Raw genomic sequence first — 25,345 nt, forward strand, 5'->3', positions numbered from 1 at the left:
CCTAGTTGTTTTTCATTATTTTAAATCACTTTGTAACATATTTTCTTAGGAAATGGTCACTCTTACTGAATCTGAATACCTTAGAATATCGCAGGCTTCTAAAATTGTTATTACTAAGAAGCCATCAAGTGGTGAAACGACTGCTCAGGAGTTACACAGCAAGTCAGGCAGCCTGTTTGATTTGGTTTGTTCATTTGTTTTGTGTTGTTTATTAGTTTTTTTAATATCCCATATATAAAGCATGAGTGAAGTCATACAGATTTGTCTTCTTCCGTCTAACTTATTTTACTTAGCTTAACACCCTCAAGGTCCATCCACATTGTTGCAAATGGCAAGATTTCACTTTTTTTATGGCTGAGTGGTGTTTCATTGTATATGAATCTTTTTTATCCTTTCATCTGTTCACGGGCACTTAGGTTGTTTCTATTCCTTGACTATTTAAAATAATGCTGGAACAAACGGTGCATGTAGCGGTGCATGTGTCTTTTAAAATTTGTTACCAGTTGGAAGAGGGACATGGGGAGGGCAAAATGGGTGAAGGGTGACAGACAGAAAGTAAATTTGTGGTGATGAGCTTGGATGTTTGGTGGGCATACGAAAGTAGAAGTATAATGTATACATGAAACATATAGTGTTAACAATCACGGTTACCTTGATAAAATTAAAATTTTTTAAAAATACATGTTTTACAAAAAGTTCATTTGAATCAGTTCTAATAAGATGGATGAAACTGGAGCCTATTATACAGAGTGAAGTAAACCAGAAAGATAAACACCAATACAGTATACTAACGCATATATATGGAATTTAGAAAGATGGTAACGACAACCCTGTATGCGAGACAGCGAAAGAGACACAGATGTATAGAACAGTCTTTTGGACTCTGCGGGAGAGGGGGTGGGAATGATTTGGGAGAATGGCATTAAAACATGTATAATATCATATAAGAAATGAATCGCCAGTCCAGATTCGATGCAGGATACAGGAAGCTTGGGGCTGGTGCACTGGGATGACCCAGAGGGATGGGATGGGGAGGGAGGTGGGAGGGGGTTTCAGGATGGGGAACACGTGTACACCCGTGGCGGATGCATGTTGATGTATGGCAAAACCAGTACAATATTGTAAAGTAAAAATAAATAAATAAATAAAAAGAATACATTTGGGAAAAAAAAAAGTTCACACAGCTAGTGAGATACAAAGCATAGAACCCAACTCTTGTCTCCTAATTTTGGCCATTCTATCAAGCCTGAAATCCGTACCAACTGTATTTAATTTTTATTTCCTTCTAATTTGTTTAGAATGGAAATTGTTAAGCATTAACTACATATAAGAATATTTATCCTTGAAAAATGTATTTATTTGTATGTTATTTTTTTTAATTCTAGGAATCATTGACATATCGTAACTCCACAGCATGTGGCCCCAAGATCTACCCTAAAAGGTAAGCTTCCCAAAAGGGAAAACTTTTTCTTACTTGTATTTCACCTTGGATTAACATCCTTAGTTACTTTGGAAACATTAGATTCTTTCCTTAGAGTGATACAGTGAGATAATTTTTTATGTTTTTCTGAAAGTTGAAGTTAACAAAAGTAGTGAAGTCATACAAGTTTGAACCTTGAAAATAGGAAGTTGTACTCTCTGGGTTCTTTCTGGAGAAGATATTTGAGGCAGATATTTGGTGGTTCAAATTAATATGATAATTCAAAAAGTTCAGAATTTGGCATCATGGAAAAAGTATTGGGAATAAAATGAAGGTTGTTGCATTTTTGCCCATGACTTATGGAGAGGACATTTTCAGTCAGATCTTCAAAATACTAAGTTAGTGAGATCTGCAAATATTGAGGCATTAAAATTGAAGTTTTTTAGGGGTAAAACGTGAGTGTTATAAGTTACTATCATGCATCCCCCCTCTGTCTACACTTGCCCCCTCTCTCTTGAACTTCATATTTTTTTCCTTTATGAAAGATACAGATATATACAAGTAAAACTTAACTGTTTTTAGTTTCCTAAGACTGCTGTAACAAAGCACCATGAACTGGGTGACTTAATGGAAATTTATTTTCTCCCTGAGTAGAAAAGAATGAAATCAAAGTGTAGGCTGGGCTGTGCTTTCTCTAAGAGCTTTAAAGGAGAAATTCTCACTTGCATCTTCCATCTTCTAGAAGTTGCTGATAACTTTTGGTGTTCCCTAACTTGTAATTGCATCACTTCAGTCTCTGCCTTCACATGGTTTCTCCCCCATGTGTGTTTGGGTCTATATTTCCTCTTCATCATCCTAGTCCAATACGACCTCATCTTAACTTGATTACATCTGCAAAGACCCTTTCCCCAAATAAGGTCACATTCATGGGTCTCAGGATTAGGATTTCACTATATGTTTTTGTGGGATATTGTTCACCCATAATAGGACCTGGCCCTTAAAAGTGGCAAGAGTGATATTGAAGTTAACTATGGTAACTAGACCTTCATGGGGAAAAGTGCTAACCTGGAGGATGGTGGCAGAGGAAAATCTCATTGCATTGCTGTATAGAAAATAAAAAGCTGAGTCAATTTAACAGATGTAATAATTATCAAGAGATCCTGATGGCCAAATTGCCTCCCCAGCAATAGAAAACAAAACATTCTGTGATTCAGTATAGGGGTTGATACCATTGGGTAATATTAATGCATACTCTTGAGTCTCAGGGAATTTTCTTAACACTCTCTATTGAAAAAATATATAGAAAAAAATTATTTAATTTGATTTCCCAGATGAGTTTCATAAGCCAAGATTAACTAAGGTATTTTTTTTTTACCAATTAACTCTTACTCTGTAAAAAGTCACCCCAGAATTCAGTGGCTTGCAATAGTGACCATTTATTATTTCTCATGAGTCTGTAAGGTCAGCTAGGTAGGTCTTCTGTTACAAAATAGACTCCCACAGTTTGCTGGGAGTGTCTGTGTGTCTGAGGTCAGTTTGTAGGTTGGGAAGGGGAAGCTCTGCTCCCTGTGGTCTCTCATCTTCCAGGGGAGCCAGGCTTCTTCTTAGGGAGCTGGCCTTGTTCCAAGATACGAGCATTCTCACACTTGCTGTGAACTACTATTTTTACCTCCTCAGGCAGTAGGAGTGATCTTAAATCACGTTCTAAATGTAATCTACCTACAGAACCACCTACAAATCTGCCACTGTTCCCTGTTTTCCTTGGATCTATTCCAAGTGTTTAACATGGCTTCAGAAGTTTCAACATTATTTGGCCCTTGCTTAGCTGTCTACCTTTCTTTCTCCCACCCCACACTTTCCAATGTAGGTTCTTCCAACCTGAATTTCTTTAAATTGTTTAAATATCTCATCTTCTATCTTGCTTTTGCTCATTGTAGGCCTTCTTCCAGGAACAGCCCTTTTGTCCATCATCTCCCTTCTCGTATCTTTGTGTGATCAACTCATTTATCACTAAATGAAAGCTCAGTTCTTCCAGGAAGCCTTCTATGTTTTCCTTGCCTGAGTTAAGCTTCTATAGGCTGCTGACATCAATATGAATGACATGATAATCACAGTGTCTGCAGTTGCTTGCCTAATTATCTTACTGTCCCACCTTGGACTCTGATGCCAGTGGTTACATCTTATTGTACATTATGGTATTCCTAGAATATAACAGTACATGCACGAAGGATGACTCAGTAATTATTCATGGAAAGAATGAAGGATTCAATGACATCTTTTCTATTCTAATTTTCTGTCTTTAAAGGTTTAAGTGGTTGGGCATGTTCAGAATTAATGTTGAAAGGCAGAGGGTCACCTTTCCTCAAATTTTCCTCATTCTCCTTTGTCCCTGTCTTACAGAGGGCCCTGGCACCCTCTGGTGCCTTGGCCTTTTGTTATCTGTTAATTGTAGCCTGTGGAACAGAACAGCTGCAAAATAGTGTGCTTTGGTTCATGCATTTTCTCTCTCTTTTTCTTTTAATTTCAAAAAGAAAAACAAATTTTAATTTGTTGCTAACACTTGAAAATTAGATTTCACATGCAATGATGATTTCCAGATTCTCTTAGAAGAAATCAGATTATTTTCTACCCTGAGCCTGCATTCCCAAGTGGCATGAGGGCTTATTTGAGCAGCAGATGCCCTCCTCTACCTTCAGTTCATCATGCCACATCATTTGCTATCTATATGGCCCTGGCAGGCACTCGAGTTCCCTGGTGGCTCAGTAGTAAAGAATCTGCCTGCCGAAGACGGGGGTTTGATCCCTAGATTGGGAAGATCCCCTAGGGAAGGAAATGGCTACCCACTCCAGTAAAAAACCCAATGGACAGAAGAGCCTGGTGGACTACAGTCTATCAAGTTGCGAAGAGTCAGACAGGACTTAGCGACTAAAACAAAACAAAACAAAATAAAAGCTTGACTTCTAAGAGTTTGTCTCGTACAAAGCAAAGACGATAGGTTTGGTCACTGAACCATTTTGTTGTTCCTTTTGTATATCTACCAACTAAGTGAAAGTAATTTAGGTTTTATATTCAGACCTCTGTGCTTAATTTCCTGCTCAAATACTCAAACAGATAAACTAATCTCTCCAAAACTCTTTTCTCCCCCACCTGTAAAATGGAGAAATGGAAACTATAATATTGTGTATGAACTTGCATGAAGTTCCTTTGTTAAAACCACAACATTCCATCTAACCTGTACACACAAAGAAAATTGAAGAAAATAGTTTTTCTGGGTTGATGCACTTAATTGTCATCTTCTTTTGGATGATATTAATTTAAATAGATTAGGAAAATTAAATATCAACACATGCTACAACATGGATGAACTTTGAAACCGTTATACTAAATGAAAAAAGGAAGCACAACAGGCTCCATATTATACGAATCCATTTATATGAAGTTTCTGAAATAGAAAAAAATGATAGAGACAGAAAGCATGTTGGTGGTTTCCAAGAACTATGGAAAGAGAATAATGTGAAGTGGCTGCTAGTAAGAGTTGACTCATTGGAAAAGACTCTGATGCTGGGAGGGATTGGGGGCAGGAGGAGAAGGGGACGACAGAGGATGAGATGGCTGGATAGCATCACTGACTCGATGGACGTGAGTCCCAGTGAACTCCTGGAGTTGGTGATGGACAGGGAGGCCTGGCATGCTGTGATTCATGGGATCTCAGAGTCGGACACGACTAGCAACTGAACTGAACTGAACTGAGTGAGCCCACGGTGTCCTTTCTTGGGTGATGAACATTTTCTGGAGTCAGATAGTGGTGGTGGTGACACAACCCTGTGAATATGCTAAGAGATCCTGAATTGTACAGTAAATGGTGAATTTTATCCTATGTGCTTGCTCAGTCACTTCAGTCATGTCCCCCTCTGCAACCCTGTGAACTGTAGCCCGCCACACTCTTCTGTCTGGGTGATTCTCCAGGCAAGAATGCTGGAAAGAGTTGCCATCCCCTTCTCCAGGAAATCTTCCCAACCCAGGGATCAAGCCAACATCTCATGTCTTGTGCATTGGCCCAAATTTTATGGTTGTTGTTATTCAGTCAGTCAGTCATTTCCAACTCTTTTTATGCTACGTGAATATCAGTGAAGTAATAAAATATGAAATTCATGTTTTAGGAAGACAAAATTTTTCTTTCAAATATGGTGAGTAGGGGGTGTAACAGAATAAGTAGACTCCTTGGGCTATCACTCAAATCAACAAACACAGTTTTCCTTAAAGTCCTGCTGTGCCCTCCAAAACCAAAGATCAAGTCAGATTTCTAACCAATACAATTTTGTAAAGTAATTAGCCTTTAATTAAAATAAATAAATTTAAATTTTAAAAAATTCATGGTTTAATCCATTGAGAGATGGGGTCAGAGATGGGTTCATGTTTAAAATTCACCAACTACATCTTCTGTAGCCACACATTCCTCTAACAATAATATAAAGGTACTAATGGCCATTGTAGTGGCAGTCGTGTCCGACTCTTTGCGACCCCATGGACTGTAGTCTACCGGACTCCTCCATCCATGGGATTTTGCAGGCAAAGGTACTGGAGCGGGTTGCCATCTCCTTCTCCAATTGTAAGACATAGGAAGACCAAATGTCAAATATTTACCATGGTGCCAGTTACAAAACAGTTCCTCTGTTTTATATATATATATATATATATATATATATATATATATATGTAAAATAGACTTGTAATATTATATAATTAATGTATTTTAATAAGTGTTACTTGGTTGTAAGTATTAGGCTGCAACACGATTTTTGGCAACTCAGCTTTTCCACAGTTACCCTCCCACATCCCCAACGCCCACTCCACAGGCATCTTGGCCAGAAAGAAAAGCACGGCTAGAATTTCTGCTATCACTTAATGAATTTAATCAGTCCCGTAGGGACTTCGATAAAGCAGGGGAACATTTAACAGAGAAACATGATTTTTATGCTTCCTGTGTTCCTCATAGTAGTTGACAGAGCCTTCCCTCGCAGAAGTAACATTACCTGTGCTGAGAGGAGCATTAGCATACCATGAGGGTGATGTCAGAACTCAGAGAACACATCCCCATGGCCTTGTATTAAAATGTGTCTGTGCACGTGCTTCTGAATGCAAGTCAGTGTTGTCGCCAGTAAGAAAATAAACTGCTGCCTGAAAATGTATGATTCAATTGTCTATCATTTTTATTATTTATGATTTTTTTTCTGTTTAAACATTGTAGAGATTTTTTTTTTAGCTTTGGTTTTATCTTTGGAAATTGAAATTAAAATCATAGTGTGGGGATATAGAAGATAATTGAGTTATTCAGTGAAGTATACTATACGTTGTAACATTAAGCAGAATTGTTTAATCTTCATTATGAAAAAATGACTGTGTGAATTGCTCCATTTGAAACAGTGGTTGCTTTCTGCTTTTCCTTGTGGATAATGGAAAGGATTATGCTATGGTGAGTAGTCAGAATAGCTGAGATTGTATCATTTGCCTCTTAGCAAGTATTTATTGGTAGCTCACTGTAAGCCAGCATCTTCAGTAGGGCCTAGAGTTATGGTGGCAAATTAAAAAAAAAAAAAAATATATATATATATATATACCCTCAAATTCTGAGTTTGATATCTAGTAGCAGTGGCAGGTGGTACTTCAGCAGTAAAGAATCCACCTGCAATGCAGGAGATAAAAGAGATGCAGGTATCAGACTTCTTTTCACATAATGAATTGACCCTTTGATATTAGGGAATGATACTCTTCCTTTCTCAGTAATGCTTTTTGACATATTTATTTCATATCATGTTAAGATTAAAATTCCTCCCTTATTTAAATTAATATTTGCCAGGGGTTCCGTTTCTGGTTTGTTTCCAGTCCTTACCAGTCATTTTAGGTGTGTCTTCTTTTAGTAGCATGTAGCTATATTTTTTTTAATGTATGGTTTTTCTCATGTATCAGAGGAGTTTAAAAGTTCACACTTGCTTTGAATCTTAAACAATCTTTCCATTCTTTCCACTGTCTTATTTTGTGTCAGCATACTTTGTGTGAGATGTTTTGTTTCTGCATATTTCTTCTTTTCTGAATTCTAATGGAGCAACTAATTTTTCTTTTATTCCACTATTGTTTGATTATTTCAGATTTCTTATTATGTTTCTATTTGTATATTGGCAATGCAAAATTTAATAATGTTCTTACATAAAACCTAAAATACTTTATTTCTAACTATACCACACAAAGTTCCACATTTTTCTCATATACATAGTAAAATACTATGGAAAGTTGATTTTTTTTTTCAGTTAGTGATTCTTATAGTTATATTTAATATAGTTAAGGTTTCACTTACATAGAATTCCCTATTCATTTACCCATTTATCATTTGTTTCTAGTTTCCTGATCTTTATTATTCAAGTTCCTTTTACTTACTGCTGCTGCTGCTAAGCCACTTCAGACGTGTCCGACTCTGTGCGACCCCATAGACGGCAGCCCGCCAGGCTCTGCCATCCCTGGGATTCTCCAGGCAGGAACACCGGAGTGGGTTGCCACTTCCTTCTTCAATGCATGAAAGTGAAAAGTGAAAGTGAAGTCGATAAGTCATGTCCAACTCTTAGTGACCCCATGGACTGCAGCCTACCAGGCTCCTCCGTCCATGGGGTTTTCCAAGCAAGAGTACTGGAGTGGGGTGCCATTGCCTTCTCCGTCCTTTTACTTAATACACCCACAAAACATTTTTTTGTGGTTTCTCTTAGTGTTAAGTTGTGTTTGTTTATCACAAAATGTCATTTTTTTTTTAAACCATTATTTTGGAGTGATATTGAACTAGGATTGGAATTCTTAGTTGCCAATTTTTTCCTCTTAATACTTTGAAGTTACTATGCTGTTGTTTTCCACTCTTTATTTACTGTGGATTTTAAAGTCTTCTGTTAGTCACACTGGTAATCTTTTATAGGTGATCTTTTTCTTTGTTTCCTTATAAGATTTTCTCTGTGTTTGGAGTACTGAAGTTTCATTATTATTTGCCCAATTAAGCACTTATTTTTAGTTTTGCTCATGCGATGCCTTACTTTCAATCTGAGGTCATGTTCCTTTTTTCAATCTTGGAAAATTGTCATTCAGCATTTGAGTATTGACACTAACATCTTTTCCATTGTCCTTTGTTGTATATCTTAATAGACATTTTTGGACCATTTATTTCTCTTGTCTATAATGCCTAGTTATTCTTTTCAGTGTTTGTTTCTTTATATCACCATTTTGCTTTTTGGGAAAATCTGTCATTTCCTCCTCCAATTTTCAAATTATTTCTTTATCAGTGTCTACTTTGTTATTTAACATTTGTATCAGTCAAAATAGCAAATTCATGCTGCACTAGCAAACATCTCCTCAGTCTTAGGGGCAAAAACAACAAACGTTTATTTCTCCCTCATGTTATATACCCAGTGTGAGTTAACGTGGGAGCTTTGCTCATCATATTCCATTCCTGTTGATGGAATCACTGTCAGGAAATGACTCCGTAAGTGCTGAGGCCAAATGCAGAGGACCTGTGGGATCATGAACTAAGTCTGAAAACTTTCTCATGAAGGACACGTGTCACTTTTATTTACATTTCATTGCCAAAGTGACAAGGCCATGGATGACTCTGAAGAAGGCAGATAATGCAGTATTAACAATTGCCTGAAAATAAAGAATATTTGTTAAAAGCACTTAATTGCAATTTAAAATGTTTGTTGGCTTTTAAATTTTCTATTTTTTTTTTTTTCCTGGAACTTCTATTTGGTTTCTATCTTTCTGTGTATCTTTTATAATGTTCTGCTGTTTTCTTGTGGGTTCAATTCCTTTCTAACATTTTCCAAACTCTTACTTTCTATTCATGTCCATGATCTTTTTTCATTGTGAGTGCTTACACTGCATATCCTTTTTACTGTGCTAGTAGATTCATTCTTGTCATAGCTTTTCCCCCCTCATATATATAGTCTGTCTTTTTATATTGTGAGCTCACATTAGATTTATTTTTTTCATGTGAGAATGCTGTGGATGTTGTGTTGTGAAACCATGACATAGAAGTGGTTTTGCTTTTGCTTCTACCAAGGTCCTGGGATGTAAAGTGTCCCAGACCAGTGTTAATTTTCTATAGCTCATGAGTAGTATACCATTAGGTCATATACTTAAGTTTAGCAAAAGCTTCAGGTTTCATTTTCTTCCATGGGGTGCATTGAACCTGGGGAAGACAGTAGAATTCCAAACTGAGTCTTGGGGTGGCTTGAGATCATGTCCCCAAAGAGGGGCCCAATTGGTACCTGCCTCTCAGGCAGATCCTTCAAGATGAGATGTGGATTCCTTTCACCTACCGCCCACATACTTTTCAATCTTGTGTTATGCTGTTGCTCGTGTTGAGTAATTCTGCACAAGAGCCTTTTATAAAGCAGATTTTCTGTTCCCTGTAGTTTTATATTTTCTTGAGCATGTGCCCCTTTGGTTTTCAAATCCAGGGGTTTAAGGGGCTCATCTCCGTTGTGCAGGATCTAGCCATTAGGGTGTTTGTGGAGTTCAAATCCCCTACTCTCCAGGGAAAATAACCACACTTTTGTAATTGCTCCCATCTGTGAGTTGATCTGACTGGGGTGTGAATTTTTCTTGCTGAGCCTTTATCACTGCCTTTCCTGCTGTGTTCTTGCTGTCCTTTTACCGTTTGCTCTGGAGACTCTTCATCCAGCTTTCAGGTCTCTTTCCAAGGGGATTATTCTATATGTAGCTGGCGATCCCTTGTGTCGATGGAAGGAGGTTAGTTCAGGATCTTCTTATGTCCTTTCAGACTCTCTAAACTGTAAAGTACTTTGCTGTAACTAGTTAATGACCAGATCTGGAGACCCCCTCCCACTCTTTCCCAATAGCTGGAAATGCATTAAACAATAGAAAATGGAAACCCTGTGTCTTATATTGAATTTTCTTTGATACAGGATTAACAGTCAAGAAGCCCTGGTTTTTACAAAGTAAAAACCACACAGGCAGCTACTGATGGGAGTTTTAGAAGGCAGTGAGGAAGTGGCTCACCTGGTGTTAAGTGCTCATATTATACATTAACCAGGGATAAACGTCCTGGCTATAATTTGAGTCAGATCAGAACTGAACATTCAAGGCAATTTGTTTACAAAAGAAATCTCTGGGTTGTCTGCCGAGTATACAGCCCCGATTTCACTTAGAAGTATCCAGCTGCCACAGCCCCGACCGAAAGGAAGTCCAGGTGTCTCCTTGTACCACGGAGTGACTGGAGCAGGAGATTTTTCTCTTTGAGGAATTTCTCATGAGGACACAGAGTCTAGATGAGACCTGAACAAAGGAACCAGTGAATCATGCTAATCTTGAGCTATTTTAACTCACTACATACTAAGACAGAAAGAAGAATCCGAAAAGGATAAAGAAAACATGTCAGAGATGGTGAGAGAGAGAGCTGTGATCACATGGTCCCTGAAATAGAGAAAAGGTAGCACCTTTGCCCCTGACCTGTTCGCTGTGGTTTTACCCTGGCTGTACTTCATAGCTGCAGGTTCTCTGAGATTCCTTCTGTTCTTCCAGTGAACTAACTTTTTGCCCAGGCTGCTGTGAGGGGTCCTCTCTTTCTTTACCATCTGAGACACCAGGGAAACCCATTAGGGCCTCTCTTTCTTAAAACTGAGATTTCTCACCCTGGACATTGACCAAATATGTCCCATGACAGCATATTGATACTATTAAAAAAAAAAAAAAAGAAACTCTTTGAAATCAACATTGTAGTTTAAGTTCATTGACTGAATGACTGGGTGATATTAGACAAAATGTCTCTAATTCCTTGAAATTCCATTATGATGCCTGGAATAATGGGTCAGAAGTTAGGACAAATGCTAAAGTGGCTTGAGAAATGTGCAAACTGTGCATGATTCAAGGATGTTGCTAAGCAGATCCTAACTTGAAGGCATTGAGGCAGTGCTGCTGCTGCTGGCACCTTTAAATAGCTCATACAGTTTCTGAGGCTGCCCAGCTACTGACACAGCAGGGTTTATCCACTGGGAGGCTGTGACTCACTTATTCTCCCAATTCCCCTATGTAATCTGACACAATGTATCCCCAAGACACTTCCTGCTGCTAATGCTTCTATTTCTATCTTGGAGCCTTTTAATTTGTATTTTCCCCAAATGGCTTATGTCTGCTTGTCAAGTGGGATTCTCACCTCACTTGGAACTCTGGCTCTTTGATAAGGAAGAGCAGGCTGGCAATAAGAGCTGGCATGCCACAGAAACCGTGTAAGCAATCAACAGCTTCTTTACAGCTAAGTGTGATTTTTCTGTAGCACCAGCTGAAAGCAGCTCAGCACAACTGTCTCCTGTTCTGACTGGATTCTTATACACAAAGTTTCTATTAGTACCTTACCACCCTGTGGAAAGGTGGGAGTTTGGGTGCAACTAGCTGCTCTAACATCACTCCAGTGGATGCATTGCTTGAATCCTGTGTGTCTGACCCCTTCAAGGGCACTTAAAAACATTTAGGTCCTATTCACCTGCACCTAGATGAACAGTGATTGTGAATCATGATCTTGGAATCAAGAAGGATCTGAGTTTGAATCCCAATTTTGTCACAGATTTACTATGAGACACTGGAAAACTTATTTAACCACTCCAAACTTCAGATGATATGTTTAAAAAATGAAGAAAATGTTAGAACCTACTTTGGGGTTAGATTTTCATATTTTGAAGAAGGAAATATTGTCCATAAGGAGCAGAAAAGTGCCAGGTGCATCATACATGCTCAAAATCTGTTAGCTGTTATCATTATCATCATCATCAAGTAAAGACTGCTTATTGTTTAAAGCATGTATCCTGTTTTCTCCCATTTCTCTTATGTACAACTAAATGTTATTCAGTTCTTTAGGGGAGGTAAGATCATCCTCCTTCATTACTTGAGGGAGAAAGAAAACACTTTGGGGAAGATAAATTCTCACCATTGACATGAGGAACTCTGACCGTCACTGTGGACAAAGCACAGCTCTGAACTTCAAGACTTCTATTTGGTGCAAGTGTGTGACTTTGGGCAAGTGGTTCACAGTTGTGAGCCTAAGTTTTCTCAACTGTAAAGGAAAAGCTCTGGCCTGGCTATTACATGGGACTCTTTTAACTTACTGTGTTCTAGGAGTTTCCTCTTCCCAGTGTGAACATTAAATGATCACATCTTCATTGTAGGAGTGATACCATATAATTCTCCAACTATGCAATGAACAGAACTTGAGCTTGAACAGTCAGTATGCTTCAGATAAACTCAGTGTTTTTGTTCAGTTGCTCAGTTATGTCTGATTCTTTGCAACCCCATGGACTGCAGCATACCACGTTTCCCCTTCCTCCGCTATTTCCCAGAGTTTGCACAAACTCATAATCATCGAGTCAGTGATGACATCCAACCATTTCATCCTATGTCCCCCCGCCCTTCTCCTCCTGCCCTCAATCTTTCCCAGTATCAGAGTCTTTTCCAATGAGTTGACTCTTTGCCCCAAGTGGCCAGAGTATTGAAGCTTCAACATCAGTCAATGTACTCAATGTAACGACTTGTAAATAATAAAGAATTATGAAGATTTAGAACCACTGCATTGCACAGAAACAAAGGTCTATATTAGACCATTTTTATTTCATGCTTTGTTGGGAGGTGAGCTGTATTAATCAGGATTAGGTAGGCTTTGCTGTAATAATAAAGTATATTAGTTGCTTAATATAGTAAAGTTTTATATCTCTCTCCCATCAAGTCTGGTGCCTGTTGCCTGCTTTGCTTTTCATTTTTCTTTGTTACATTGGCTTTGCTTAAATTTTCATTGGCTAGAGAGACATCTAGATACTTCCTGATTAAATTAAATTTATAAGCATCAATTAAATATTGACTGAGAGCTATTCATTTCTGGCTATTTCCTGAGCAAAAAATTAATGAAGAGACATTAAGAGGGATTTAGCTCCTCAGTGAATAATAGCATTAGATGTGCCTTGAAGAAAGGACCACCCCTAGAATCCTACTCTATTTTATCCTTTATGTAGCCGTACTTATTATGTCTTTATCTTATACTTGTACACAGCTCTCTATAGCAACTGCCTGTCCCTTTTGTTCAAAATTATTAGCATTAGGACAAATTTGTCCTTGTATACTTTTGATGCTCCTTTTATTTCACTGCCATCAACCACTTGGTGGAGGCTTTTATTTTCCTGCTATTTTTCTCCCTGTGGAGTACAGATGAGGTTAAGAGGATTATTCAGCAGCTGTGTCCAACCACCTGCTCTCAAATCTTTGGATTCTTGGTTTTCAAGCTCTTAAGAACACTGCTGGGGATACCTTAGGTCTTGTCATCACCAACACAGTTAATTCTGCACGTCCCTAAGATTTGGCATCCACCTAACTTTGAAGGCAGCTGTAATTATGGCTCGCCTTTAAAAGTTTCATTCTTCCAGCAAGGATCCAGTTAGCTTTCATCTCATCTCTAATCTCTTACTTCAAAGGTGGATTAAAAGGTATTATAACTGCAGCCACGTCTGCAGAGCACATTCAGTCATTGACCTTTGAGACAACTGCCTGTCTCACTTCAAAACAGATGTCAATGGGGACAGTAGATTGCCCTGACTCTTCCAAGCCCTGCCCTCAACAGACTCACTGGAGATATGTTAACATTCTCCTGTTGTGTGATATTTCATCCTTTTCAGATAAAGTTGGTTGTGTTTCCTTTCAATTTCCCTCCACTGATCTCCAAGTTTAAGCTTCTCAAATTACTCTGGCTTGTTTCTGGTTGTTTGTTTCAATGTACTTAGTTCAGGATATTGGTCCATCAGCACTCCATCTGAGATCTTATTCCACTTTGTATTTGAATTTCTCCACTGGGAGAATATTATCCAAGTCCATGTGCTTGCAAAATCCGAACTATGCTAATGGTTTGCATGTCGTCGTCCATCAGTCCCCTGAAGTCTGGATTTTTTAATCAGTTCTCTGTACAATCTTTAGACAGACATATCTTTTTTTCCCTTAAAATTCATGTGCTTAAGCCATAACTGTCAGCAAATCTTTAGCTTTGGGGTAGTGTCTGTAAGTATGTCTTTGACTTTGATGTCCAAATCCTGGGAGTGATTTGGACATGACTTTTACACTATATTTTGTAATTCAAAACAAAATAAATTTAACTCATTTTAGTGTGATTCTAAGGGAAATTACACTATGTTTTGGGTGATCTATGAAGTTTAAATTCTTTTACTACACATGTAATTAGAAGGGTAATTCTGCACTAAATGTACTAAATTCAAGACTTTGTTTTGAAATTTTGACAAGCTACCATATGTCTTATTTTAAACGTGACAAGCTAAAAATGTGCCATCATTCCTTTTATCTTTTTGATGAAGTAGTGATGTATGCCACTTTGGTGGGCCTCTTGAAAAAGTATCTTACAGCAATAAACAAATGCTTCATGTTAGTGCTACCTCTTGAGACCTTTATGATAGTAAACCTAATTTTATTCAACCCATAGGTTTAAAAAGTCATGATGGTTCTTCACACAGTTAATTACAAAATACCACAAACCAAGTGGGCTTAAGATGTGGTTTGTTTTTTTTTTTTTTTCAGTAATATACGTTAAAAATTTCACTGGAAGTAATTGAATAATTAAATGGTAGAATATTGGGAATGAAGTAGGGTATTTTCAAAAAAATCTGTCCCTGTTCTTAAATTGCTTATTATAGAGAAAAGAATCCATTTACTTAAGGCATTAAGTCCCAACTTCTTACCTTATAGATTGGGAAACTTAAGTCCAGTAATACTGAAAGATTTCTCTCACATCACACTTTCTAACAGATGAGAGGTGATGCTAGAAAATATGGTAGACCTGGCTACTGTACACCAGGGTCTACCTACAAATGCAAAGAAATCGTGAATAAAATCATATGCATGGATCATAAGTAAACGGGACCAACCTACTACTTTTTAAAGCACCTGCCAGCACTGAAAGTGAAAGTGAATGTCACTCAGTTGTGTCCAACTCTTTGCAACCCCAGGAACTATACAATCCATGGAATTTTCCAGGCCAGAATACTGGAGTGGGTAGCCTTTCCATTCTCCAGGGGATCTTCCCAACCCAGGGGTTGAACCCAGGTCTCCCATATTGCAGGCAGATTCATTACCAGCTGAGCCACAAGGGAAGCCCAAGAATACTGGAGTGGGTAGCCTGTCCCTTCTCCAGGGGATTTTCCCGACCCAGGAATCGAACCGGGGTCTCCTGCATTGCAGGCAGATTCTTTACCAACTGAGCTATCACAGAAGCCCTGCCAGTCTTGGTGGTGGCATTTTGGAAAAAAAATAAAATTGACAAACCAACAGTAATGAGAATGGACCAAAATAATTAAAATTAGAGAGGAAGGGAGAAGTTCAAACTGTTACTACAGAAATAGGAAAACTGACAAGAGACTACTCTGAATATTTATACACAAACAAACTGGACAGCTTAGAAGAGATGAATGAACTCCTTGAAATGTGAAGTCTTCCAAGACAGAGTCATGAAGAAATAGAAAATGTGAGTAGACTGATTACTAGCAATGAGACTGAAACAGTATTAAAAGTTGCCCAAAAATAAAATCCTAGTACCAGATGACTTTATTAGCAAATTCTACAAAACATTCAAGAAAGATTTAATCTCTGTCCTCAAACTCTTCCAAAAAATTAAAGAGGGGAGAACCTTCCAAATGCATTTTATGAAGCCAGAGTTATACTGATACCAAAACCAGACAAGGATACCATGAATAAAGAGAAAATTACAGGCCAGTATTCTTGGTGAACGTAGATGCAGAAATCCTCAGTGAAGTATTATTATTAGCAGATAAACACATTAAAAGCATGCTACAGCATGATCAAGTGGGATTTATTCCAGGGATGCAAGGATGACCCTCCATGAATCAATAAGTGTGATATCACATAAATTAACAAGAAAGGATAAAAATCATATGATCATCTCAGTACTTGTAGGAAAAGCTTTTGACACAATTCAACAGCCATCTATCATAAAGATGCACAAGTGGGTATAGAGACAGGGTTCCTCAACATATAAAAGTTGTATATGAAGAACCTACAACCAACATCATTCTCAGTGGTGAAAAACTGAAAGTCTGCCTCTGTGATCAGACACAAAACAAGGATGCCCACTCTCAATGCATTTATTCAATAAAGTATTGGAAATCTTTACCATAGCAGTTAGGGGAGGATGGAAATGCTATCCTTTGGCTGAGAGGTATTTTTTGTGATGTCTAGCTTTTAAAATCAGAAGAGTTAATTTTTACAAGAGTTGTTTTAATCCCTTAAAGACTTTTTGTATTTTTACTAAAAATTCCAAGACTGTCAACACAATTAGATTTATGCAGATTAGATGACATGGTGCCTATTTATTATTACAACTTGATGTCTAGACCAGACTTTTGAATCTTAAATGTGCATACAGATCATCCTGGAATTTTGTTAAAAATGCAAATTCTTTTCCAGTAAGCCAGGTTAGGGCCTGAACCTTCAATTTCTACCAAATTGCCTGGTTGATCTAGCTATACTCCAGGTAACAAAGACATTAGGATGTATAGTTTTACATTCACAGTTGGGGGATTTTTCAGAACATCAGTTCAGTTCAGTTCAGTCACTCAGTCGTGTCCAACTCTTTGAGACCCTATGAATCACAGCACACCAGGCCTCCCTGTCCATCACCAACTCCTGGAGTTCACTCAGACTCACGTCCATCGAGTCAGTGATGCCATCCAGCCATCTCATCCTCTGTCGTCCCCTTCTCCTGCTGCCCCCAATCCCTCCCAGCACCAGAATCTTTTCCAATGAGTCAACTCTTTGCATGAGGTGGCCAAAGTACTGGAGTTTCAGCTTTAGCATCATTCCTTCCAAAGAACATAAGAGAACATTATTTTAGACCTGAACAAAATAAGGGCTTCCCTGGTAGCTCAGTTGGTAAAGAATCTATCTGCAATGCAGGAGACCCCGGTTTGATTCCTGGGTTGGGAAGATCCACTGGAGAAGGGGACAGCTACCCACTCCAGTATTCTGGTCTGGAGAATTCCATGGACAGGGGAGCCTGGCAGGTTCATGGGGTCACAAAATAACAAAAATAAACCTCAGTGAAGTGAAATGACTTGCATAAGAATGCTCTGGTTTGTAGCAGTGCTGTAATTAAAAACTAAATTCTATTGATTCTAACAATTATAGTTCCAGGGATTCTCATTTATTATGTTGATTTCATACTCTTTTGTTCACTTAGTAAAAGTGCTGCATTCATAGCCCTAATTCATTGTTATGTCTGGCTTTCAGCTCAAGCAGGTACTGGAAACATAAACATATACACAGAAAGACAGATTTATCTGTTTATCAGCCAAGCTTTTTCAAAGCAAAGCCCAGGATGCAGAGAGACTGTTGATTGATACTAAAATTTTGACAGCTGGGAGTATATTTTCAGCAACAAGATGAGTAACTTGGACTAAAGGGGACCAATGAGAATAAAGCTCAGATTTATTAAGGACCTTTCCAGTGTTGTGTCCTTTCTCAATGCAAAAATAGTCTATAATTACAATTATATGATCCTGTAGCATGTAGTTTGCCTTTGATTAACAGCTATAAATAGCAATCATCTTCTTAATCCTCTATGTATTTGGTATCATGCTTTAATACCTGTAAATTAAAAATGCTGTGATACTCAATATATTTCTGAAAGAATACACTACAGAATATATCATATTTTACTTAGAGTTTTTAAAATAACTCCAGCGACTGTCTTTTGTGTAATAAAATGCATGATGTCTATACTTCACGTTTGATTTATAAACCCACTGTGTAGTAGAATCAGTGGTTGGAAACATCTGTTTACCCCCTGCAACGGTCTTATTTAGTGGGGATGAGAGGAAGTCTGCTGTGGCAAATCTTTTCTGTGGGTTTCTAACAGTTTCTACTAGCTTTATCTCTGGATAAAAAAGATACACAAAAGGGTGCAGTATTTGTATCTATTCAAAGCGGATATCACAGTCCACTTAGCAGTTTGAGTAATAATGTGTTTTGGTTGATGTGTGACCTTGGGCAAGCTTACCATTTTGAACCTGTTTTTGCACTTATGACATAAAGATAGTATAAGTAATATCTACCTTACAGGGTAATGTGGATACAATGACAGTATGTTTAAAAGCACTTAAACAGCACTTGGCATATTAAGCTCTCAGGAAATATTCTTTCCTTATTTGCTGAAGCATTTGACATCTCTAGGAACAAGCTGTAGCAAAATGATGATTCTCTTTATTTACCTCAAGCACCTAGAATGTTCTCAGGTAAGTGAAGTAAGTTTTAACTGTAATCATTGCTGGAGAGTTAAAAGTGTAAACTTGCTGTGGGAAAAGTAAAGGAAGCATGCTTTTCAGAACCAGTTAAAAGGGATTTTTCATTATCTTTTTTGTATGTCCCTAACCATTGCTTTTCCTATTAGCATGTATAAATGAGAGTTAATGATAAATAATAGTAGATCAAATCGGCACTGAAGTACATGGTCTTTCCTCATCATGGATCTATAATGATATTATTAGTATCAGTTTCTTGGTTATATATAATGAACTGTTATATTAGATTTTTTAAAATTTTGTAAAAGTTATATTTTTATCCCTGTAGCGTTACTTGATCCATGAGAGTAGAAGTTCTTTTGAAACAAGAACATATGGTGAATGAACAAATATGACCGGTGCAAACATGGGGTGTGTTCCAAAAGCATGCATTTTTCTCTTCAACAATTCTATGAACTTCTAAATTGAGGTATTTCTCCCCTCCTTCTTGTTGTTGTTAGATATTACTGGTGTGTTTATTTATGAATATGTCATATTTGCATCAATTCATTTAATTATTCTAGATCTTTTCACCCCATCCAAGTAAAATCATCATTTTCTCTGACTGAATTGTGATAAATATTTATTTCCAGGTGTTATTCAACCGATGACAGCCCTGTGACATAATGAAACAGTGACTTTATATGATTTGATACTACAGAGATACATCAGTCAGGTCTGCACCGTTTAATTAGTTGGATGTGAATTAACAGAGTAGATTCAGTTTTTTTATAGCTAGATTGATTGTCTGGTTGGAGTGGAGTGAATACAGTGATCTAACTATTATGCTGTACACTGTACATTGTAATGCATTATAATGTGTAATGCATTATAATGTATAATACCCCCATGTTCGCCCCACAGCCCCTCTCTGGGATTGCAAAAATGTCTGTTTTTGTAAGAGCTTTAGGTTCTACATTTCCCAAAAGAAGTTACACAAGCATCAAGAGATTTTAATCACTGTGATATATAATAAATTATCATCTGCTTAAGTCTGAGGCAAACCCAAGCTATCATGTGCTTAACATAAATCATGTATAGTTCGTTGCTCATTGACTCACTTCATTTGCTTGCTACACTGATATTTTGGAGTCCTTCCCAAATTCTTAGTGCTGTGCAGTATAGTAATATATGCATGATACATGCATGTCTTCCCTGAAGGGATTTAACAGAGCAGAGTGAAAACCAGGTGAACAGATATGAACTCTAGAGTGTGACTAGACTTGTTGTCTTTGGAGCACAGAGTATGTGGAAAACTTCACGGGAGAATTGACATTAGAACAAAACAGTGAAGAGCTGTGCAAGATAAGACACAGGACCCTTCAAAGAGAAGGTCATTTTGAACAAGAATTCATAATTACTTTGTATTGCAGTTTTTAAAAAGATGTTTTACTCTTCAGGTCACTTATGTTTCTAGAGTATATAGAAGTTTCTTTGTCTCCTCCTATCTTTCACTGATCTGAAAAGTCTGAAAAAATACTGTTTCCAAGGGTTTCAATCTTTTACGTTTTCCCAGTAAATTATGAACACAGTCTTGCATAATGCTGGAAGTTGATTTATTTTTTTTCCAAATGCTGAACACTTAACTCTCCTAAAAGATCAGTGTGGAGTTTACTTTTCCTTCTGGCATAATCATAATCCATCACAATGCTGATGGTTGTGAATGTTCCCTGGGACTCTGTGGTGGGTATTGTTCAAGGTATTACTGCTTTTATTAAGCAATTCATAATGTTGATTAAGAAGTAACATGGCCAAGGCCCGGGAACGTTAGTGTGAGATAATACATAATGAAATGCCAAGTTCTTGGAAAACTAGGGATTCTTTTTTAAGCCTAACAGCATTTTGTGCGTGTGTGTGTGTTTGTGTATCTCGTTTATTCTTGTATACCTGTATTGATACCACCAACCTAGTTTTCCAACTCATCAGAACAATGACTGTGTTTTAATACAGTTGCACTGTATCAGTGGTACTCAACCAGGGATAATTTTGTTCTCAGGGAAATAATTGACAATATCTAGAGATATTTTTAGTTGTTAACAACTGAGAAGTAGGTGCTGTTGGAATCTGGTGGGTAGAGACCGGGAGGACTGCTAAATATCTTGCATTGTACAAGATAGTCTCCTCAACAAAAAGTTATGTGGCCTAAATACCAGGAGTATCACGACAGAGAAACCTTGCTCTACACTATTGTCTAAGGTGATTCCATGACTTAGATGTTAGCTTCTATGTTTATGCCTCAGTATAAAAGGGAGATTAACCAGTGAAGTGAGTGAAGTGAAAGTCACTCAGTCGTGTCCAACTCTTTGTGACCCCATGGACTATACTATACAGTCCATGGAATTCTCCAGGCCAAAATACTGGAGAGGGTAGCCTTTCCCTTCTCCAGGGGATCTTCCCAACCCAGGTCCCCCACATTGCACGTGAATTCTTTACCAGCTGAGCCACCAGGGAAGCAATTAACCAGTGAGTGTTTGCAACTATATTGGAATAAGAGCTGAATAATTAGCCTGGAAATTACATGCTCTGCTATAAAAAAGAACTAAATATTTTCTTTTTTTATTCTATTTTTTATAGAATAAAAATATTTTCACATAAAATAGCTAAAGAAATAACTCCTTTATGAATATTGTGTGACTGCAGCCTTTGTGACTTTGTGAGTGTACATTAAATACTGATTTTAACAGAACAGGCATTGCTGTCATAAGGTCTGTAGTTACATGGGCTCAAGTGAGATGCTAAACAAATAATTATAGAAATGCATATTGAATTAAAAATTTAGATATGTTTTATAATGTACAGGGTTATTTGAGAACTGCAGAAGGACCTGAGTTAGAAAGGTCTAAAAAAAGTTCCCATTTAAGTAGAAAAAAGGAAGAGTGAGCGTTGACCAGGCCAAGGATGAACCCCAGACAGAGGTACCAGTACAGGCAAAGGAAGGTAGGAAAGAGCTCGGTGCATTCAATGACCTGTCAGGAGTCAAGTGGGACTAAGTCTGGCAGTTAAGGAGAGGGGCTTGAAAATTAGGCAAGATTCAAATCGACCTAGGTACTGTGAGGGCATGTAAAGAATTTTTAACTTTATTCTAAAAATAAGATTCAACTTTTAAGACTTTCAAACAGGAGAGTGACTATGATAAGGTTCACATTTAACACATAATTAAGACACTTAGAGAACATTATTCTAAGTTTCTACAGGAGCTTATCTTATAATACTCTCATGATGGAATGGCCGTGGGTGTCTATATCTCAACCAATCAAACTGGCTGTCTCTCTCATATATAGATGTCCAAGTCTCCCCAGTTCAATGCCTCTCCCTTAGTGAATCTGGTTTTCAATCACTTGGTGGTAAAGCATGACTGATGTGATACCAAAAGAAGGAAGCAAGCATGTTTCAGATGCCTCCTATGTACCAGGGGAGGAAACTAACACTTCCTGGTTATTTGACAAGTGCCAGGACTCAGCTAAGCATGTCACAACTATCCTTCTTCTAAAGCAAGTGCCATTTTATGCATAAAGATCAGAAAATCAGGTCTCAGATGTTAAAGGATCTGACTAGCTTGAGACCCCACAGCCAGTAACTGGCAAAGATGTACTGAAAGTTTCTCCCTCTGATTCCCAAAACTCTATTTTTCCCCATACAGACTATAGGAGATAGATAATTGATGTCTTCTTTTTGAGTTTCACGATAACCAGGTGAGGTAGATATGATTTTACACTTTTTTTTTCTTTTTAGATGGGATAACTCTGTCCAGGGTGACTTTGTTAATAATTCCTTGGAGATGCAGTTTGGATCAACATTGATCTGACTCCCAAACCCTATTTTCTTTTCACTGCGCCTTTATGCTGTCACCAAAAATTACCAGAGTCTAACATCTTCCCTCTATCGACTTGTGTGGAGATGGAGAAAACTGGTCAGCATTCTCTTCAGAGTGGCTCTCTGTGTAATTTAAAGTCCTCCTCAAGGTGGTATTGACAGCAAGCTTCATAAAGCATGGAATATAATAATTCTGCCAAAGACTGAAACAATAAATAGTAAGGGAACACATAATCCATAGCCTTAATGTAGGTGATTTCCTACAAATAGAAAATAAATAATGTGTGGCATACTTCCACTTATACTTCTTAATGATCACTGAACAATGGAATATTTATAAAAGACTGGGCAACTTTATGAGCCAGCCATCTTTGGACCAGAGCTTTGCTTGGATGGGGTCCTATCCTGTTTCATTGCCACTGTTTAACGTTATTGTGTGAGCAACATGAAGGACTTCTACTAAATTAAGTTAGGAATTCAGATAGTCTTGGTTTGCACTCTGTTACTGAAACTACCTGGCAGTACAGTTTTGAACTTTTTGATCCTCTGAGCTATCTTCTGTAAGACGGAAGTACTTCTCCCAAAGGAGCTGTCAGGATATTTTTAAGGTGCCTAGTACCATGTTGGATAGGAACCCAATAAACTATCATCATAGTTCTATACTTAGACTGTTTGTATTCTCTTTTGTTGCTCTTCTTTCTGTTTCTAAGGATCACTAAGTGTTGGTATGTCAGAGGAGGAAGGGGTGTTACTACAATCTTTGAAAGTGATGAAAATAACACGTCCATTTTCCAAACTGTCAGATTTTAGCCTGAGTTATTAATAGAGATAGTTACAGTCATTCTGGATCTCTTAATCTAATTGAATCCCCGAAGGATAGTTAGTTATATAATACAAGCTTTGCTTAAGAAGCAAATGATGTCAATGGAAAATATATTGCATTTTGATTTGGAAGTTGCAAGGAAAAATTATACAAAAACTGAGTTTATGAATCTTGGTTTCCTGGTGATTGAAAGGACCTATTTAATGATTCCAACAAAGTTAAAGAAAAAAAATCGCTGCTATTTTGAAGACAGACAACTCCATGGTGAATCTAGGCCATTGCCATGACAATACAAAGCCCTGCAATTGCTTTCTTCCTTTTTCCCCCCCTGTGTGTGTTTATGTGTGTGTATGTGTGTTTTATTCTGCTTCAAATATACTATTTCATAGTCCACAAAATACTCTTAATAATGGTGCAATGCAACTTTGTATTGAAGACATTTTTCAAACCATTTATCTACTGGGGGTAAGGAGGTTATGGTAGTTTATATATTGTGTGTATTTCACCTGGTGACTTAAGCATATTTCTAAACATCTAATATGGAGAGATTGCATAGTAGTTAACAATAGTTTAATAATATTATGTTATGATGGAAGAAAAGGCTACAAAGGAATTTGGAACAGTTGTAACAAATCAGGTAATTATTTATCCAGCATTTCTTATCTCCTCATCAGGGCAGAGTGACCATATTGGGTTTAGTCTGACATCTTTGGTCTCTACTTTCTGGTTTATTTCTAAAGATTCATCTTCCTGTGGGTCCTCATGTGGATAAAAATTCTCCCCTTTGTCTGTGCAATAGAGTCTCATCTTGGTGTTCACTGTTCCCCATGCTCTGTCCTAAATATACTGTTCTCATTGTGTTTTCCACTATGTCTCCAGCCTAATCACATGAATCTTAGCCATATATAATTACGCTTAAACACAAATTAGCCTTTTAAAATTCTACTAGTTAATAATAATGAAACAAGAAAAGGAGGGGATGGAAGGAGAGAAAAAGTGAAAAAGAGAGAGGTGGAAAAGTGTGGGCATTTCTTCCTTACCTTCCACTAGTGAAGTTTTTTAACAAAGTGAGACAGATGAGATGAGATTCGGTTCTTTCCGTCCCCAGGCCCAGTGTGATTCTGCAGTGTAAATTTTAATCATAGTTGGACAGCATGCCTCCTAAATGTCAGTCAGAAGTCAACTAGGTATAATGCTCTGTGAAGAAACAGTGATCTGTTCCAGTACCAGGGTAAAATAAGCAAAAGAACAAAAATCAGTCCATGTTGGACCTATTGAGAGAAGGAAAATTACGTCCATCCCCAACAAGGCAATATAATGAATGAGGATAGTTTTGATCATATGATATTTTCAACTGATTCTTTGAACTTTTAACCCTCAACCCTTCACTGCTTTCTGTACCAAAGTCTCTCTATCTTTGTGAGGCCTCTTGTATCCTTTCCAGCGAAATGAATCTGTTTCCTCCAGGGAATCTTCCCAGCCCTGGGGTAGAACCCATGTCTCCTGCATTGCTCGTGGATTCTTTTACTGCTGAGTCACCAGGGAAGCTCCTAGTGAATATATACATTTTCACCTTTTGTAATTAAGTGAACATGCAGGAAATTATATTCATCAAGTTAAATTTGTCAGTTTGCATCTACATTAAGTTTACTTTTTTTATAAGGGATCTGTAAGAGATTAAACTTCAGTACCTAAATTCTGGGCTTCTGACTTAAAATCCACCCCTCTTTTCATTCTTGATATACTTCTTGATATTATAATTTCCCTCTGTAAAAAAATGGAAGGAAAGGGACAAAATCTACCTTGGTACAATTTGTGTACCTTTTTAAACCTTAAGAGCCATATTTTCCAGAGTTTTATTGTCAGCAGCATCTTGTTTACTGTGTTTGCATAATTTATTTA

The 25,345-nt window shown here is 37.6% G+C and overlaps 1 protein-coding gene across 4 annotated transcripts in view; it reads left to right on the forward strand.

Moving 5' to 3' along the window:
• The window catches only part of CNTN4 (contactin 4), a 1,026,598-nt gene that overhangs the window by 245,414 nt on the left and 755,839 nt on the right, over window positions 1–25,345 (forward strand). For all 4 annotated transcript variants that reach the window (XM_027522789.1, XM_027522788.1, XM_027522787.1 and 1 more), the window contains one exon: window positions 1,386–1,441. The gene's annotated coding sequence lies outside the window, so the exon portion shown is untranslated. The remainder of the gene's footprint in view (window positions 1–1,385; window positions 1,442–25,345) is intronic.

The sequence above is a fragment of the Bos indicus x Bos taurus genome, chromosome 22 (genome assembly GCF_003369695.1).
Source record: "Bos indicus x Bos taurus breed Angus x Brahman F1 hybrid chromosome 22, Bos_hybrid_MaternalHap_v2.0, whole genome shotgun sequence".
NCBI classification, from domain to species: domain Eukaryota; kingdom Metazoa; phylum Chordata; class Mammalia; order Artiodactyla; family Bovidae; genus Bos; species Bos indicus x Bos taurus.